Source organism: Hibiscus syriacus, unplaced genomic scaffold (assembly GCF_006381635.1).
Source record: "Hibiscus syriacus cultivar Baekdansim isolate YM2019G1 unplaced genomic scaffold, ASM638163v2 tig00110840_pilon, whole genome shotgun sequence".
NCBI lineage: Eukaryota > Viridiplantae > Streptophyta > Magnoliopsida > Malvales > Malvaceae > Hibiscus > Hibiscus syriacus.
Window position 1 is genome coordinate 1,528,055 of NW_024062887.1, and position 20,932 is coordinate 1,548,986.

General features: G+C 36.4%; 1 pseudogene; it reads right to left on the reverse strand.

Moving 5' to 3' along the window:
- Positions 1-404: 404 nt before the first annotated feature.
- LOC120143261 lies at positions 405-20,277 on the reverse strand (annotated as a pseudogene).
- Between the last annotated feature and the right edge of the window lie 655 nt (positions 20,278-20,932).

The following is a 20,932-nucleotide window of genomic DNA, read 5'->3' on the forward strand; positions in this document are numbered from 1 at the left end:
ATATGGAATATAATATTAAAGATTACTAAATCTTTGATTTGAATTTTATCAGTTTAACTTATTTATGTTTTAGATTTTTGAAAATAAATTTTGTATAATACTTTATAAAATCTAGAATTAAATATAGTTCAATTAATAAATTCAAAATAGAATGGAACCAAATAAATTTAAAGTACAAATTGAATAAAAACTAATTCAAATATAATAAAAAAATCGTTAGGAGGAATGCATTAGACTATAAATGAATTAACTATTTTTAAAAAAATAACTAATTTAAAAACGTTAACAATTTTGTTCAGAAAATATATTCATACAAAAAATAAATCATAATATCATTACCAAATAATTTTACGTTTTATCCTTCATCTGAACTCCATGATATTAAATTCATGAAAACACTTATTTCATAGTTGAACTAATTGAGCGGTCTTTGTAGCTAAAGGAGGTGTTGTTCTCCGTTGAAATTTCGGAGACGAATAATTGCGTCTACAAGAAGTGTGTATGTTATCAATGATTAAAAAATATTATAAAAATAATATCTTATAATCACCCTAAACTATTAAAAAAAAATCACAGCTTTAGTGCATTTATAGTAAAATATCTTAGTTGAAATCAAAATTAATTAGAGAAAAGAAAATGCAACTCCGAGACCACCACCACCAAAAAATGCTCAAATACAAAAGCATTCGGAGCTTTGATAGGAAAATATTTTTGTAAAGTTTGAAGCAAGTCTTAGCCTAACCACGCTAATCCGATCAGCATCGGAAACTAAAATGCTTTGAGAGCTTACCTTGGAGGAAATGACGGAAGGCTTCTCCTCACCAATTCTTTTAATGCCATGAAACCATAGTACAGAACCCATCCTAATCCATCAATCACCGGTTCATGTTGTTCGTACACAATGAATGCGGTGAAGGCAACAATCAGAGCTGCAATGCCATACATTATTTCCAAAATCAATGCACCGAACAAAATTTCTCATTATTGGAAAAGGTAAATTGTTACTCACCAATTCTAGCATCCACTTCGCGATATAAAGGAAAATTGCAACCTGAATAAGTTCAACTCATCTGTCAGTAAGTTCAGTGAATACGCTTCACCTCGGAACTTAATTTACACTCATAGTTGTGCACTTGTGTATGGCTTGCATGGTTGCAACCAATTTTAAAAGTTCCGGGTGTGCGAGGTTTGTGAGTTCGAAACAAATCCAGCGTTCCGAGCAAGGTGTATGCATGCAAGCTTGGTAAAAGAATCTAGGCCTTCTGTTAAAGGTCCACCCAAAACTAAAATGTTCATAGGCAGCAAACTAAAGGCAAGGTATTGCTAAAGCAGGTTTTCAATTGGTTTTGTTAAGCCTGGAATTATTTCCGACACATATCCAGACATGGCGTGGAAATAACTTTGAAAAATTGAACACATACCCAGACACCTATCTCTACCTATCACTCATAATGTTTTCTTATGTTTTTCTATGTATTTGGTAGGTCCTTAAAGGGTCATATCCCAGTACTCGTGTATTTAGACTGAAGCTTGGACATGGATGGAAACTAGAAAGAAAAAGAAGTAATAAAAAGCCGATTCATCTATAGAATATAAACCTTGAAAAAATTTGCTCCAGTCTTCCCCCTTTGCCAACAATTTGATGTGACGAGCTCCTCTATTCCACATACATGATACGGATCTGAGTGAATTTTTCAGAGTTGATTCTGGGATTTCAAAACAAGATGAAGATATCCTTTTAACAGCAAAAAAAACCCTCTGTTGCAAAGACAATAATCATAATTGAGACAAGATACATGCGCATGTGCTTGAAAAAGATCTTTCAAAACTGATAAGCTAGTTTTGCTGTATGGAAAGAAAGCCTGATTCAGTCATGTTGACAGAAACGGGTATAGTGAACCAAGGGAAACATGATAAATACATCACAGAATCTATTTAACTATAAAAACTCAACAGGAAAAACAACAAACTTTTCTTTTCAAATCCCATCCCTGCATCATTATTGACTCTCACCTGAAGCAAAACCAAATCCGCCTTATGGATTCTACACCATTCTGCTTTAAATGGGAGGGTTTTTCCCCCTAAAAAGGTGGGGCGGATGGTGAAGCGGAGTGGGTTCGGTTAATTACTACAGCTCTCCACTTTCACCTTTTGGAATTACTATATTACAGCTAAAAACTGTGTAATGGAAATATAATCATTAATAAAAAAGTGGGTGTATTTCGTGGAGTGATTATAAATGTAATTGACATCCATAAAAGAACAGGGTTGAGATGGAAAGGGCAAACCCCACGCCCTTTCCCCACCATTTTCATCCCTGACTGAAATGGAGCAAAAGCAACAAAAAAAAAATAACTGAAAAAGGACAAAGGAAGATGGGTGAAAAATAGAAACAGGAAAATAAAAGGGAATGAGAATTGAGAATCAATCAAAGTGTGATACTGTTGGAAGACCCAATGAAAGTACCATAAAACAGCTAGGGTATAACTGATAATACTCGCATATTAGCTGATAAATTTCCGTATCCATAAAGAATGACAGTAACTAGCAGCAGAAGCTTGGCTACAGAGGAGGTAAAAGTTCTTCCGTAGCGAAAGAACCAGTAAAATTAAAAAGCCAGAATAAGGAAGCATAAAAGTGTTCTCTTTGCATTTCTCCACAGCAAGACATCTGCAACTGAATCAAAGTAAGTTGAGGTCATTACATTGAAAAAATTGCAACATCATGACTCATTTATTTATTTACAGGAACCAATTTCGATGCATGAAGATACAAACTCTACAGCAATATCTTGAGCCTTCAATTAATAATAAACTGGTGGATCTTGTTTTATCCGTCTAACTTTACAGTTTGACATAAGAAGTTGACCTAGCTTCAGGTTGAATTCAAATTTGAAGAAAGAAATTATAAAATTTCAGATATTATTTCCATATCACAAGTTTTGACATATAGCTGGCATCAGAATGGAATTTAAAATCCGGTTTAAGAGTGGTAGTCAAAATAGTAACAATAGATGCAAACTGTTCCAAGTTAAAAATCTACAAATAAATTGATCACCTGTTCAATCATTGAAGGGTGCTACTTTCAATTCGTTGGCTAAACATAAACTTCTGAAAAAATGACTATGCGATACCATTATGAAATTCTGAATAAAAAGAATCATAAAATGGAATACCTATCCCACTTCCTAGCAGCTTCACAGCTTTTGATTGTTGTTTAAAACCATTGTCTCTCATAAAAGATGAGTCTTTGGCTAAATGAGAGAATGATGCAATGGTTGACCTGACACCATCCTGTATTATAAAACAATGTCAAACTTGCAGGCAAAAACTTGAATTCTCCCTACTTGATCTTGAAAAAACATTTTCATGTGATTGAAGTAACTGAAAATGAGAAGGGGGATGTCTTCAAATCAAACATTTCTATGTGCAGAACTCAGCTAGTGCTTATATCCAACATTAATTATCTCTTGGGATCTGTTTAGGCAGGGGTTCCGAGATTGATGGGTGGAACCGAGGGATCCCTGGTTGCTGAATGTTTAGGGTTTATAAAGGGATCTAGAGGAGCTGGCCATAGTAAACTGATGGCAGGAGTAATGTATGGTGTGCAAATGGGAGCAGGATCGGATGTGCAAGAGGGCAGGATAAGCTGGGTAGCTAAGGGGTGAAGGTTCTGTGTGTTTGTGATTTCTTTTTTTGGGGGGTGGGGGTGGGGGGGGGAGGCAGGTCCTGGTGGGGCACTCACAAGGACAGTGTGTAGGGGCCGTTGGACGGGCAAGCTGCTGAGTCTGCTTCTAGGGCAGGCAAGTGGGCCAAACGAATGGAAAAGAAAAAAATATAGTAAAGAATGAAATTGTGTTCAGCTAAATATTTGGGGAACGGAAAAGGATAACGGCATTAAGGACAAAACAATTATTAGATTCCACAATAAAATCTTGACCCCAACGGCCATTTTCTCTTCATACTACAGCTTTTAGGTTTGGAAAAGCAACAAGGATACTAAATTCTACCAAATCCCAGTTATGCAAACATTTCCACTTAAAGTTATGAGCAGGCAGGATAAAGTTCACTGTATTTAACTTCCCTTAAAAGATGTCCAACTGTCCTCACAATGGATATAAGTAGAAATTTGAACAAGAAAACATTATAATTGTTACCTATCTACATTACAGTTTGCCAGGAAACAAGCAAAGTGAAAATGTTTATTTGACCGTACACAAACTGATGAGTTATAATCCAGTTGATGCTTTAGAAGTGGAAACAAGGAGCAGTGCTTCTACCCTATAAAGATCAGTGATATGGAAATAAAATACCAACAGATGAGAAAGGTATTCAATAGCAGAAAAAGAATCTGAATGCTACTAAGAAAAATCTTTGGATTGTCAAAGGGTAAGAAGTACTCTATTTTCTAAAAAAATCGCAATATTTATCATGAAAAACAATCAAACTTTACTTCTAGGAAGACAACAGGTAAAGAACAGATGGCATGAATTTCATATAGAAGAAACAAAAGCATTTACATGCAAAAGAAAGACAGTGAAAACTTACTTCTAGGTTGAACAGATCAACGAAAATTACATAGTAGAAAGAAATGCATGTACAGCCAAAGTGGTAAACAACAGGTAAAGAAGAATAGATAATGGCAATATTATATAGTAGAAAGAAATGTGTTTACATGCAAAAAAGATGTCCAGAACTTACTTCTAGGTATATTACAGGGAAGTATCCAAGATGCTTTCGAGCTGCTGAGCAGTCAAAAGTTCTGGTACGTGAAGCTAATTGAACAATGTAGTGAGGAGAATATTTATCAATTCTGAAGTGTGATTCCTCATGTGTATGTTGAAGAAGTGAGAGAATGTAGGCAAACATCCAAGCGGGAACTTTTATAAATGGTCTGGAATGCAGTCAACAACTAAAGTTAGGAGAAAATATTAAAAACCAAGATTTTTTTTAATAAGAAGGAAAAGGGAATTTTTGGTGATTGCTTCAGCAGCCAATCTAGCACAAAGACAGATTATGACTTAGGTTAGGTAGGTCGATACTAAAAATTTCTTTTTAAAAACAATTTTAAGAAAAATCATTTAAGACTAAAAATTGGTCTGCGTTTACAAAGATTCGATTAAAATGGGTTCGGGAGTCGGTTACAGTCAAGGAAGGATTAGCACCATTGAACTGCTCTTTCGGTACCATTTAATTTGTCGGTTGTCTTAATTGTGAAATTAAAATTTAAATTGAAATTTAAAAATTCAATTCTAATTACTTACCTTTTATCGATTGAAATTACTACTGAAAAATCAAACGAAATATTAGATGGTAAAATAAACTATTGAATGCTAAACAAAAAGAAAATATTTTAGAAGATTAAATTAAAAGTAAAAAATATATAAAAATTAAGAAATAATAATAATAATAATAATATTTTTTATTCTAAAAATGAAGAAAATGTTAAAGGGTCTCCTAGTAATTAAACAAAATACCAAAACTCACAAAATTAGTGATTAAAATGAAATCATTATAAAATTAAAAGACCAAAATAAAAGAAAATAATTTACATTAGTGACCAAAATAAAACATGCATAAATTCCTAGGTCATATTCAAATAAAACATAAATTAGTGACTAAAATGTAAACATAATAAAATTCAAAATCTAAATTAAAATACTGAAAATTAAATTCAATGATTAAAATATAAAAATTACAAAAGCAGAAGTTTTCGAAGGGGTTTATTCACTCTCGAAATTACACAGAGATCCCTCCCCAAAACGATGTAGTTTTGGGGAATGTATTTATAGCCTTTAACATGACCATTTATACCTAAACCCATTCATTTTTCATTTTCTTTCTCTCTCTAAGGGAGAGAGTTTAAATTTCTCTATGCCTTCTCTCTAGTTTTCCCTCACTGGAGGGAAACCAGCCAACGGCCGACAATCGTGCGCCACCACCACCGATCTATTCACCACCGTCGTCTCTATTCACGGTGGTCGAAAAAATTAAAATAGCCTAAATCGAAGCCCAAATCCCACTAAACCCGAATCTAGCCTCTGTTTTTCCTAGAAAATCCCCAAACTCTCTAGATCTAAAAAAAATACCTTCAATATTTTGGTTTTCCGACGACGCGCGGAAGCTTCGACAAAGGTAAGTTCTCTTCTCTCTTTTTGTTTTCCCGCTTACTTCCCCTTTCAAGTCTGAATCCCTCCTCCTCTTATAGTGGTTGTTGCATGTGATGATTTCTTTGGAGTAGGTAAAATCGGATTTTATGGGATCTAAAATGGTTTTTTTCTTCTCCTCTTGACTTCGGTGATTTTGGGCTGCTGATGACGTAAATGATGACGATGGCGGCTTCCAGAAGACTTGACGGCATTGGAATGTTCGGCGGACAAAATTGGTGTCTACAATTGTCCCTCTTTGCACATTCTTGTGTCAACAAGAATAGGGCAAAGACGAAAAAGACAACCAGTTTTTGTCCGATCCTTTTTTTAGAACAACTGTAATTGGGCTTCAGGTTGACCCTGGAATTGGGCCTCGGTCTTCTTCTCGATTTAAAGACATTGGTTTAAAAATTCGACTGGAAAGTATCGATATGTCATCGAGCTGAATGGAATCAGACTCAAAAGTTTTCATAAAAGACAGATAACCCTTCTCACCTTAAGTATGTTGTACTAAGCTAAGAGATTGCCCCAGATCTTCTTATTGACTTGAAAACCTCGATTGTAACGAAAAAGTAATGTGATTAATGATGTGTCATCGAGTTGAATAGAATCGAAGTCGATAATTTTATTGATTGATATCCCTTTTGCCTTGAGCTATGCTGTAAATTTGATTTGCCTCTGAGTTGAATGCAATCAAACTCGAAGATCTTTGATGAACAAATAACCCTTCTCGCCTTGAGTTATGCTGTAAATGATGTGCCTTTGAGCTGAGTGTAATCGAACTCGAACGTGTGCTGACAGATAGCCTTTATCGCCTTGAGCTATGCTGTAAATTTGAAATGCCCTTGAGCTGAATGGAATCGAACTCGAATGACTTTGATGATAAATAACCCTTCTCGCCTTGAATTATACTGTAAATGATGTGTCTTTGAGCTGAGTGTAATCGAACTCGAAGGTCTTTGGTAGATAACTCTTCTTGCCTTGAGCTATGCTGCAAATGATGTGCCTTTGAGCTGAGTGTAATCGAACTCAAAGGTCTTTATCGACAGATAACCTTCTAGCCTTGAGTTATACTATAAATGATGTGCCTTTGAGCTGATTGTAATCAAATTCGAAGGTCTTTGATGACAGATAACCTTTCTCACCTTGAGTTATATTATAAATGATGTGACTTTGAGCTGAGTGTAATCGAACTCGAAGGTCTTTGGCAGATAACCCTTCTTGCCTTGAGCCATGCTGCAAATGATGTGCCTTTGAGCTGAGTGTAATGCTGCAAATGATGCCTTTGAGCTGAGTATAATCGAACTCGAAGGTCTTTGTTGACAGATAACCCTTCTACCCTTGAGTTATGCTGTAAATGATGTGTCTTTGAGCTGAGTGTAATTGAACTCCAAGGTCTTTGGCAGATAACCCTTCTTGCCTTGAGTTTCCTTGAGTTATGCTGCAAATGATGTGCCCTTGAGATGAATGTATTCGAAATCGAAGGTCTTTGTTGACAGATAACCCTTCTAGTCTTGAGTTATACTGTAAATGATGTGCCTTTGAGCTGAGTGTAATCGAACTCGAATGTCTTTGGCAGATTGCCCTTCTTGCCTTGAGCTATGCTGCAAATGATATACCTTTGAGCTGAGTGTAATCGAACTCGAAGGTCTTTGTTGACAGATAACCCTTCTAGACTTGAGTTATGTTTTAAATGATGTGCCTTTGAGCTGAGTGTAATCGAACTCGAAGGTCTTTGGTAGATAGCCCTTCTTGGCTTGAACTTTACTGCAAATGATGTGTCTTTGAGCTGAGTGTAATCGAACTCGAAGGTCTTGTTGACAGATAAACCTTCTAGCATTGAGTTATACTGTAAATGATGTGCTTTTGAGTTGAGTGTAATCGAACTCGAAGGTCTTTGGCAGATAACCCTTCTTACCTTGAGCTATGCGGCAAAAGACGTGTCTTTGAGCTGAGTGTAATCAAACTCGAAGGTCTTTGGCAGATAACCCTTTTTGCCTTGAGCTATGCTGCAAATGATGTGCCTTTGAGCTGAGTGTAATCGAACTCGAAGGTCTTTGTTGACAGATAACCCTTATAGCCTTGAGTTATGTTGTAAATGATGTGCCTTTGAGCTGAGTGTAATCGAACTCGAAGGTCTTTGTTTACAGATAACCCTTCTAGCCTTGAGTTATACTGTAAATGATGTGCCTTTGAGCTGAGTGTAATAAAACTCGAAGGTCTTTGATGACAGGTAACCTTTCTCACCTTGAGTTATACTATTAATGATGTGCCTTTGAGCTGAGTGTAATCGAACTCAAAGGTCTTTGGCAGATAACCCTTCTTGCCTTGAGCTATGCTGCAAATGATGTGCCTTTGAGCTGAGTGTAATCAAACACGAAGGTCTTTGGCAGATAGCCCTTCTTGCCTTGAGTTATACTTCAAATGATGTGCCTTTGAGCTGAGTGTAATCAAACTCGAAGGTCTTTGGCAGATAGCCCTTCTTGCCTTGAGCTATGCTGTAATGATGTACATTTGAGTTGAGTGTAATCGAACTCGAAGTTGAGTGTAATCGAACTCGAAGGTCTTTGTTGACAGATAACCCTTCTAGCCTTGAGTTATGCTGTAAATGATGTGCCTTTGAGTTGAGTGAATCGAACTCGAATGTCTTTGGCGAATAACCCTTCTTGCCTTAAGCTATACTGCAAATGATACCTTTGAGCTGAATGTAATCAAACTCGAAGTCTTTATTGACAGATAACCTTTTAATCTTGAGTTATACTGTAAATAATGTGCCTTTGAGCTGAATGTCATCGAACTCGAATGTCTTTGGCAGATAGCCCTTCTTGCCTTGAGCTATGCTGCAAATGATGTACCTTTGAGTTGTGTGTAATCAAACTCAAAGGTCTTTGTTGACAGATAACCCTTCTAGCCTTGAGTTATGTTGTAAATGATGTGCCTTTGAGATGAGTGTAATCTAACTCGAAGGTCTTTGGCAGATAACCCTTATTGCCTTGAACTTTGCTGCAAATGATGTGCCTTTGAGGTGAGTGTAATCGAACTCGAATGTGTTTTTTTACAGATAAACCTTCTAGCATTGAGTTATGCTGTAAATGATGTGCCTTTGAGCTGAGTGTAATCGAACTCGAAGGTCTTTGGCATATAGTTCTTCTTGCCTTGAGCTATGCTGCAAATGATGTACCTTTGAGCTGAATGGAATCGAACTCGAAGGTCTTTGGCAGAGAACCCTTCTTACCTTGAGCTATGATGCAAATGATGTACCTTTGAGCTGAGCGTAATCGAACTCGAAAGTCTTTGTTGACAGATAACCCTTCTAGCCTTGAGTTATGCTATAAATAGTTTCTTTTAAAAAAATGGCTTCCCTTCACGGGTCTAAGTTGGTCATAATTCATCAGGTGGTTCCTATGAGCAGGTCTGAACCAAGTGATATGATTTTTGGATTACTTTCCTTCACGGGAAAGCCCACTGATAAATTCTGTCTACCGAATATCTTCCGTCATGGAGTTGTAATCTGGCTTGAAAATACTAACTGGAAACCTGCTACTCATTATTGAGTTAAGCTGAACTGGATTCATTTCGAATTGGCTCTCGAACCCATCTGAGATTGATTCTGAGATCTGTAGACATGTCAAGTCGGTTGAGGTGTAGCTTCTCACTGTTGCGTTAAGTAACCACCATCGATCTTTGCAGATGATTTTGAACCGTGTATCTTTTGTCATGAAGTTGAATCTTGACTCTGAAAGCTGCAAAAAATTATGCATGTGAAAAATGATAAATGTAATGCTCTTAAGTATGTCTAAGATGCATGCGATATGAATTAGCCTTGAACGAAGTCTCGTGTTTTGTCTGCCGATCTGATCTTTGGAATAGATCATGCCCAATTTCTTCTCGGGCTGTAACTTCGAGGACCTTTCACATTTGAGACTGCCCTGTTTGAAAATGTTTTTCTCCTTTCTCTTATTTTAAGAGGGAAAAAATATAAAAATGTAAGAATCCTGTAAAACATTGCCCCTTAATCCAGACTCACAATTGAATCAAATCATAAACATGAGTTTAAAGTATATAAAAGGGATCAATAGCTCTTTTAATGGTTTTAGAGTTATAACTCTTTGAAAATATTTGAATGGATGAATTGGCTTTAGGTTAGCCTCCTATTTTCTAAGGTTTCAGTCATAAAAATGTCATTTCTCGATCATTGCAACATGCCCTTTTTTGGCTTAGCATTTTAATTGGAGGCGAATAAAATGATACAACTAGCATAATTAATGGCTAGACCTATCAGAACACTTCTGTCTCAGTTCTCTGAATCTTTCATTTGTTCAAGCTTTGTAGACTCACCTAATCAATGTAGTGCAGAAATATCAGTCTAAAAATGAGATTTCTGAGTGCTCGTGTAAGTTTGACTATAACAGGTGTTCCTCAACTCCCTTAGTCCATATTCACCGAAACTCCTCTTTTAGTAACTTTGATTTAATTTGCCATTATTTGGCTAGTTGAATTTTATCCATAAAGTCAGGGTTTTTAACCAATTGCTCTAGAGGGACAACTCAAGCTTTATTGTATATATATTATAATTCACCTTTATCAGGCTAGTTGAAGGATTCATGTCATCACAAATCTTTGACTTGACAATCACAGTGGAGAAACACCAAATTGCCAGGTACCCGATCAATGTCATTGTTTGAATATAATCTATTCATAAAGACAGGGCTTTCGAGTTTCCTCTATAATCAATTGCTTTAGCAGAATAACTCAGATTTATTGTATATATATATTATATTTTTTTGCTGGGTAACCGGATTCTATTTCTTAAGCTCGCTGAGGAGAAACTGTTATAGTCTAGGTGTTTGTCGAAGGTCAGAAAATCTCATCGTTAGAGTTCAATTCCCAAGCAACTGACCTAAACTAAATTCAACCACTTGGCCATTCCATCTAAAAAAATCATGATCATCATTGAACGTTATAAACAGATAGAAACCAATTAGATTTGTAATCTCATGTGTTAGTTGTCCCATTCTGTTCTCTCCTAACACATACCTGAATACCAAGTTTCTTGTTCATTCCTTTATGAAATGAGAAGGCTATGTCGGTTCTTGCAAGAGAATGATACGGTGTTTGAGTGTAACTTTTGGGTAAGATCAAAGTCATTTGTTGTATTAGCTTGTCAAAGATCTGTAACTTTGAATCATTTAGAGTTTTTTAATTCAATTGATATTCAAAGAATTGCAAGTTTGCAAATTTGATTCATTGCTCGTTATCTTTAAAGTAACATAAATTTATTCAAATGTCCTTACAAAAACTTGAGAAAAAATAAGAAAAACAAATTCAAACAAAATGCCTCAAATGATGAAATGATCTTCCTCACTTGGATGCCCCCAAGTTGTTGAAGTCGATCCAATTCTGGTTACACATCTTCTACACGATTCTCTTGAATGCGTAACAGTTCTCAATAGTGTGTCATGGGATACCGTCGTGATATTCACAATGACCATTCTCATCACACCACTTGGGGTATGGGGGTTTTATGGGTTCCACCAGATATGGTGACACTACATGGGTGTAAAATATTTACTGGTAAAGCTCTTTGTAGGTTATGGGAATAGGGTTGAAATGTTCCCTTTCCCTCCTAGGTTCTCTGGGATCTTGTTTAAAAGTACCTGACGGTACAGCTGCAGTGGTATTTGAACTTGAGATCGTAACACCTTTATTGGTGTTGTAGTGTTGACATTGTTGATCTCTCTCTCTCTCTTTGTTCTTCATGTGAAGCTTTTTACTGGAATCTCCTCCCTCAATTTTTCCTTGTTTTATGGCCGACTCGATCATCTCACTAGCCACAACTAGATCTGAGAAACTTTCCGATGTGATTGCCACCAGGTGACTGAAGTAAGGTGCCTTCAGGGTCTGTACAAACAACTTTCTAGTTTCCTTTTCATCTAAGGGTGGATGAACTTGCAAAGCCAAATCCCTCAATCACTGTGCGTATTGTCGGAAACTCTCGTTATGTTTTTTATCCAGGCTTTGTAGCATAACCCAGTCTGACCTCATATCATTAATATGTTTGTACTGCTCTAAGAAAGACTTTACCAGGTCCTTTCAGGTCTTGATATATGATCGGATTAGCTGGTTGTACCACCGGATAGCTGAGCCCGACAGACTCTCCTGAAAACAGTGGATCAAGAGTTAGTCGTTTCCTCCATATCCTGTCATTTTTCAGCATAACATGGTGATGTGAGCGGATGAGCAACTGTTCGTCAAACTTCTCGAATTTCGGGGACTTGAATTTCGGAGAAAGAACTAAGTCTAGGACTAGACTGAGTGTCCTAGACTTAGTTCTGCGGCATCGATTCCATGGTAGTCATGGTCTCCTTTGATTACCTTCATTTGGTCCTCCAATTGCTTGATTTTCTCCTCCATTTTCTATGCTTTGTTCTCTTTGTCCAAATCTAGTAAACGGTTATAACCCGCATTGTTCTCAGGGTTAAATACAACAGTCTGTATCTTTACAGTAAACGGGGTTTTTGCCTTTGTAGCGGATAGGTCCCCTTGAAGTTCGGGTAAGATCCAGGCGTGATAACCACTTGCGGGTAGGTACCTTAGCTACCCCTTTCGATGAACCTGCCCCAGGTGCACTCGCTTGATGTAGTCCAGATAACTTGGCCATAATTTTATCAACCAAGGACTCTTGGCTTTTCATGATTATATCCAGAGTAATCAGACTACTCTGGTTTATCTTATCTTCTAGCTCTCTCTGTAACTTCATCATATTCTCCTCGATTAGTGAGATTTTTACTTCCATCTTCTTCTTTTTCAAGCGGGTGTTATGCGGAGACATGTTTGATGTGATGTATCTAATGTTTATTCCTTTCGAGGAGACATGCTTATGTTAGTTAATGTGAATGTAAAGAAATGAAAATAACAAAATGCAAAATATGTTTAAATCTTTATTGGGGACAAAAGTGTTACGTCTTAGAAGACAAGAACATTATAGAGGTATAGACCCCAAACAGCTTTTGACAAGTTAATTCATCTTTCGTCTTTTTTCTGTCACCGGTTGAATACCCTGTCGAACCGTTCCAGATCCTTTGGCTAAACTGTGCAAGTGACGAGTTGCTTGCCTAAAAAAAGTCTCGAATGACTGCATCTCCTGCTTTCACTCTCTATTAAGCATGTTCCTAACGAAAGTGCCGCTGGAGCCCTCCATCGATGGGAACTATCCGAAGCTTGCTTCTTGAATTTGTTAATAATGGCCTCCAGTTTCAGCTACTGTTTTGCCTTCTTGTTCTTGTTGTCTTTGAAATGACTCTCCAGGTCAGCAACCTTTTCTTGTCTTGCCCCTGCAACCTTTGCCGGCTCAAAAAGTTGACTTTTGGTGTACTCGGTGTAAATCCGGTCCATTCCGAGTCTTTTCTGACCATAGCTGGAATTTTGAGTTTTATCTCTTGTATTATAACCCCTTTGTCCATTAATACAGATTATTCACATTTAATAAACACATTTTTGGTGGATCAACACCTCTTTTGAATGGTGCAAATGATGAAAATAAAATAAAAGAGAACAAAAATGAAAAAAGTTAGTGAGGTAAAAATAATCAAAATAGTCATGAAAATAAAAGTCCTACACTACATGATATTTACCTCATATGCTTATTATTCTTAACCGGACATGATTTCTATCCCGCAAGTTGATTTTGAACAAGTCTTAACCACATAAATTTCTAGTTCACATGCTCTGAACAGAAAATAAAGCAGGAAATAATCTCGAAACAGCCTAGGGTTTGGAATAAGGTTTTGGGTTGGGCTCTAACTCCACTTAGTTTCCCGGTTTAGGTTCTAAAAAAGGTACCCGAGTTCTCCTTAATGGTGCCCCCTTGGGCTTGCCAGACCCTTAGCCCTAAGCCTATTACAAGCTTGTGTGGACTAAGTTAAACTCGATAGGATACATTCCTTGATGCCCATACGGAGAATAAATTCCCACGAAGGTGTCGCTTTCAGTCCCACTTAAAAGTGTTCGGAGCTTGAGTATAGAGCTTGAGATGAAAATTTTGAAAAATCTGAAATCATCAAGAAAAACGTCAGTACAACTATTTATTTGAAAAATAATCAATGATAAATAATTAGAATCGAATAAATAAATTAAAATTTAAACTTGTAATTTTCTCTCAAAAAGAAAACCAGAAATTAATTTCGGCCTGACTAACTTACTTGTCCCCAGCGGAGTCGCCAAACTGTCATAAGCATTTTTAGGTGGAACAATTAAATATTATTTTTAAAAACGGTTACGACTTTAATTTTGAAAAATTAGGGATTTTGAAATTAAATTGGATTGAATTGAAAAAAAGTCATCATTGACCTTTGGGTTAGGTAGGTCGAATACCTAAAAATGTCTTTTTAAAAACAATTTTAAGAAAAATCATTTTTAAGACAAAAAATTAGTAAATCATTTTTAAGACAAAAAATTGGTTTGTGTTTACAGAGATTCGATTAAAATGGGTTTGAGAGTCAATTACAGTCAAAAAAGATTAGCACCCTTGAACTGCCCTTTCGGTACCATTTAATTTGTCGGTTGTCTTAATTGTGAAAATTAAAATTTAAACTTAAATTTAAAAATTCAATTCGAATTACGTACATTTTATCGATTGAAATTACTACTGAAAAATCAAACGAAATATTAGATGGTAAAATAAAATATTGAATGCTAAACAAAAAGAAAATATTTTAGAAGATTAAATTAAAAGTAAAAAATATATAAAAATTAAGAAATAATAATAATAATTTTTATTCTAAAAATGAAGAAAATGTTAAAAGATCTCCTAGTAATTAAACAAAATACCAAAACACACAAAATTAGTGATTAAAATGAAATCATTATAAAATTAAAATACCAAAATAAAAGAAAATAATTTACATTAGTGAACAAAATAAAACATGCATAAATTCCTATGTCATATTCGAATAAAACATATATTAGTGACTAAAATGTAAACATAATAAAATTCGAAATCCAAATTAAAATACTGAAATTAAATTCAATGACTAAAATATGAAAATTATAAAAGCAGAGGTTTTCGGAAGGGGTTTATCCACTCTCGAAATTACACAGAGATCCCTCCCCAAAACGACATAGTTTTGGAGAGGGTATTTATAACCTTTAACATGACCATTTATGCCTAAACCTGGCAAAACTTTCGAGATAATGTTCTGGAAAAAATTAATTCACGAGATAAAGCACTCCCAAGATTAATTGCTTAAATAAGGTGAAATCCACAGTATTGGCCGTAGGTCGCCATGCCTTCCGGGTGACCTACTAGGTCGCCATGTCTTCCCGGCGAGCTACAAGAGATTGCATGTGCCATGCACGTCCCAACACGCTGGGCATCTGAGGCCATCCGACCGAGGCCATCCTACCGAGGCCATCCGAGAGCATCCGAGGCCATCCGAACGAGCTATGCGAGGGCATCCGAGGGCAACCAAGCGAGCTATGCGAGGGAATCCGAGGGAAGCCGAGCGAGGGTAGGTCGCCTGGAGTGCATGGCGACCTACAAGGTCGCCCGGAGGGCATGGCAACCTACAAGGTCGCCCGGAGGGCATGGCGACCTATGTGTTGGGACGTGCATGTGCCATGCAACACTTCATTCTCTCTGTTTGAACGTTCATTCTCTCTGTTTGAGCAAGGGTAGGTTGTCCGGAGTGCATGGCGACCTACAAGGTCGCCCAGAGTGCATGGCGACCTACGGCCAACACTGTGGATTTCACCCTATTTGAGCAATTAATCTTGGGAGTGCATTAGCTCATGAATTAATTTCTTTCAGAACATTATCTCGAAAGTTTTGCCGCCTAAACCTATTCATTTTTCATTTTCTTTCTCTCTAAGGGAGAGAGTTTAAATTTCTCTTTGTCTTCTCTCTAGTTTTCCCTCACCGGAGGGAAACCGACCAACGGCCGGTCATCGTGCGCCGCCACTGCCGGCTACCGCCGATCACTATTTACGGTGGCCGAAAAAATTAAAATAGCCTAAATCGAAGCCCAAATCCCACTAAACCCGAATCTAGCCTCCGTTTTCCTAAAACAATCCCAAAACTCTCTAGATCTAAAAAAGATACCTTCGATATTTCGGTTTTCCGACAAGGGTAAGTTTTCTTCTCTCTTTTTTTGTTTTCCCACTTGCTTCCCTTTTTCAAGTCCGAATCCCTCCTCCTTTTATAATGGTTGTTGCATGTGATGATTTCTTTGGAGTAGGTAAAATCTTGGATTTTATGGGATCTAAAATGTTTTTTTTCTTATCCTCTTGACTTCGATGATTTTGGGTTGCTGATGACGATGGCGGCTTCCAGAAGACTTGACGGTGTTGGAACGTTCGGCGGACAAAACTGGTGTCTACAATAGGCTCAAGGTTCGTGATGAAGAAAGCCTACATATTGAGAACACCTCCCTTATAACATAATTCAATATAAATTAAAGTATAAGAGAAATTTACACACAATACTCTTAAGGATTACATTCCCAGGCACAGAGACTGTCCGAGAATCTAAAGTTTCTACTGCGCAGATATGAGCACGAGCAACATTCTCCGCATAGGTGAAGTGAGACATATTTTCACCGCGTCCTGTAATGAACTGAAATGAGAACCCCTGACCCCTGTTACTTTAAAAAGGATTAAACCTAAGTATATCATGCACCATGATAAGATTAAATATGAAATAATTGTAGAAAATGGGTATTCTGTTGGCTGAATTTTCTTATTAAAAAGATGTAAGGGAAAGAGCCTACTAATAGGACTGATTACATAGAGTTCTATTAGAACTAAAACTAATATTGTTAGTCTTCTATCTAGACTTTACTTAGATAAGACTTAGAATACAAGTTAACCACTAACTAACACTTACACACAGTAATTAAATTACTTAATTACTGCACATTGCCAAAAAGCATCAATAATATAGTATATAGTATGCATAACAACTAATGATTTCACATGACATAAATCCAAACATGGGGAATTATGGCTAAAAACGAAGAGGTACCTAAAGCTGCATTGCTGTTTTTCACCTTCAGCATGTTTTCTGATTATCAATGTAGCACTATACATCTGTTATATTATGACTTTTAACTGAATAACTTGGTTACCAATAAAGCTACAGCTCTACACAAATAAAACTGATCTTGAGACAGTTTACAAACCTTTGCCAAACCAGATTTGGCTAGATTCACTAGCAAAGGCACAAACCATGTGTCACCAGGTCCAAAGGTATTGCTAGGGCGAAGTACACATGTTGCAAGACCATCAATATTGTTAGCTAACCTGATTAGTTCTTCCACTTCAAGGTTAAAGTCAATCAACACATCTGGAAACTGTATAGCTGCATCAACAAAAGAAAGGATAGTTAGAAAACAAACAAGTGGTAATTCAAATCCAAAAAGTTTCATCACAATGCAGCAATAAGAAATATGCATTCCCCAGGCAAGAGAAGGATTCATCACCGACAAGTATATCCTTCGACCCATCAAAAACATCTGCAGAACTGTTGTATATGAGTAGTCTAACTTGGCATTCTTGGCATGCGTTAATGACATTTTTTACACCTGATCATATTATCAACCCAAGGGTACCATTTTAGAAAAATATGGTATATGATTATATACATCTACAACATCAAGAGAGTAAAACACCCATTAAAAGAGGGAGGAAACCCATTACCTTGAACAAAAATCTTGTAGCAATTATAGATATCATGTCTGTCTAAATCAGTCCTTTCCATGTAAAACACAACACCTGCACCTTCAGTTACTGCAAGAAGGTGAATAGTCAATGCATTGTCAATTTCTCAAAACATTTTTAATGTTGCAAGGAAATTTCAAAACTGACAATAAGATTTAAAATGTAACATATATTTCAATTTATTTCCTCCCCAATTCAGTATACATTCAGATATCACTTTCTGTCATCTGATTTTCTTCAACCAAACTGAAACAGATGCATTCCATAATTCTTCGGTTGCTTGGTTACATTGAGAAGGGAAACATAATTAGAAAGATTGCATAAATGTAGCATTTTCACTTTCCGATTCTCAAATTTTATCATGAAACAAAATATCAGTATCCTAGACGCTAATTTTACTTTCTTTCCATCTAAAAATAACACTATCTGGAATATTAACCTTTGAGGAAAACGAATCGTTTCTAAAATTTTCTATTTTATTTTTAATTTCTATGTAGAGAAAGTGACTAAATAGAAAAGGTCTCCATTTCAATTAACAAAGAAAATTTTGAAATTATTTTCTTTTCTCAATAGAAAGTAAAAGAAAAAAATAAACTTCAAACAAGGGATAAACAACAATCAGAAAAAACACCAACTAAACAGAGCATTAGTTATTGAAACTTTCTTTTCATTTCCAGAGAAAAACAAAACAAAAGGCATTAAAATTACAAATCAAAAAACATTTTTGAAAATTTTAATAAATATTTTTTTTTGTTTAGATAACAAAATATATTACTATTGTATGTTATAATAATTAGTGTCGCCAGTTTTTAGTCATTAGTTTTTTACTTTAATGCGACCCAACCACTTTAGAAAACAAAGGCAACAATCAACAGAACCTTATAAAATTCTTGGAGTAAATTCAAATGAAAATGCACGGCGCACACTCGATTCTCACCTAAACTAACTTAAATCATCCTTAAATTGAAAATATAAATAACAAAGATACTTGATCAAGCCTTTACTCTCTGGCACTTCTCAGGTAACCAAAATGCATAAATCTGAAATGCAGATATATTAGGAGGTGTATAAATGTACATTGATCGTAGATTTTATAGTTATATCTATCCTAACAGTAATATAAGAAGAAATTGTTTATACCTTTGATGATTTGAGATGTATCGCGAACGTCAACATGGCAAAAAGAGGCTTGACCAGACGAAAGAGCACTGGATAGGATAGAGTCGGAAGCGGCGGAACGGTGGAGTTGCAGAAAATGAGAAGATGAATCGGTGACACGTACGAACCAGCCATCGAGTCGAAGCAGCCTGGTGATGAGTGATCTCCCTAAGAAACCTCGACCTCCGAGCACCACGCACGTTCTCGTTTCGTTTCCGTCCTCACAGGCCACGTCTATGTTGCACTGATACGGATACGGGACGGTAAACAGCAACTTTTAAAATGATAGCGTACGAGAACAACAATGATACAATATATAAAATAATTTTAAAATTATAAATATATATAAAAATCATAAATAAAGTCAATATCAAATTCAAATCACAATATTAAATTTAGAACAATAAATCTATAAACAAACTACAATATTTTTATTTCTAACTTTGCTTTTAAAATTAAATTTATATTTTTAGAGCTCCACTTATTTACCCTGGAATTTTTTTTTCAATTTTTTTTTATTTATCATATATTTATATTTTTTTCAATTATTTAAAACTAACATCCTTAAAAATTAAGTATGGGTGGTGTCCAGCCAATTCATTAAAAAAACCCACCAAAACAAAGTCTGGGTGGTGTCCAGCAAAGGTGCACTAAACAATACCAGACAAAAACCTGCCAAAAAACAAAAATCAAAATAGCAAACTAAACAAAACAAAATTGGCCTCTCGTCTTCTTCGTGTAATAAGTTTGGAGAGATTAAACGCTCAACACAAAGAAGCTGCAACAAACACGGTAGAGCCTAAAACCAAACCCGACCATTCATCCTTCACCGAGAAAACTTAAGGAGGCTCGATCCCCCGTTTATCCTCGGCGACCTGCCGTTCCACCTTCCATGGACCTTCCTCCACCCAAAATCTATCCTCCTCCCCGATTCCACATCAGAAGCCAAGACATGAGCGGCTTCATTCGCCGATCGAGGCACATAACTGGCTTTGCATGTTCGGAAAAAGAAGTTTTCCACTTCAGTTCTCAGGTAATCGCACTTATCTCAGACGTCCCCAAAACGTCCCCGAAAAAGCTTTGACGTCCCTCAATTCGTTCAGCCGTACCCTGCCACCGTGACACATTCCGGGTACGTACCCAGCCGTCCCCGAACCATCCCCGTACCAAAAACATATCGGGTACTTGAAACGGGTCTCTTTTGTCATCCCCGTGTTTCTTAGGGCCACGTCATCCGCCGTTATCGTCCCAACCATTTTTAGATTTGTTTACCTTATTCCCCCTTTTCCCCTGTGATGCTATGATCGTCGATGTTTTTGATTATTCTGTGGAGGGTGGAGTTTTGTTATGGACGTTGTTGGATAAGGAGGCGTTTGGCGGGGAAATGTTGCATTATTCCTTTTCCTTGGTCCTTTTTTCTTTGAGGAATACAATCAGTTTGTTGATTGAGCAGAAAATGAAAAATTGAGGTTCCCATTACGATCAATAGGGGTGTTCGATGTCGGTTTGGATCGGTTTTTGGCTAAAATTTCATCCGATCCGAAAGTATAAAAATTTGCGGTTTGAATCGGTTTGGATGTTTCTAAAAAAAATTCGAACTGATCCGATCCAATTAAGTACGGTTTGATTCGATTTGGATTTGTGCGGTTTTTGGATTCTAATTTTCAAAATTATATCATCCCAACACAAATGGTTTTGCTTTCCAAATTCTCCACATGTTTCAATGCCGTGACCTGCAATTAGGCATTCCAGATTTCCAGTACTATAAATAGATCATTTCTATGGAACATAATTAAATATGCATAAAAGGTTCCCTTCTATGCAATTATACATTCCATTTCCAGTACTGTAAATATTCACCAACACCTAAAAAAACATATCATAACATTCAATGTAATGAAACAAAGAAGC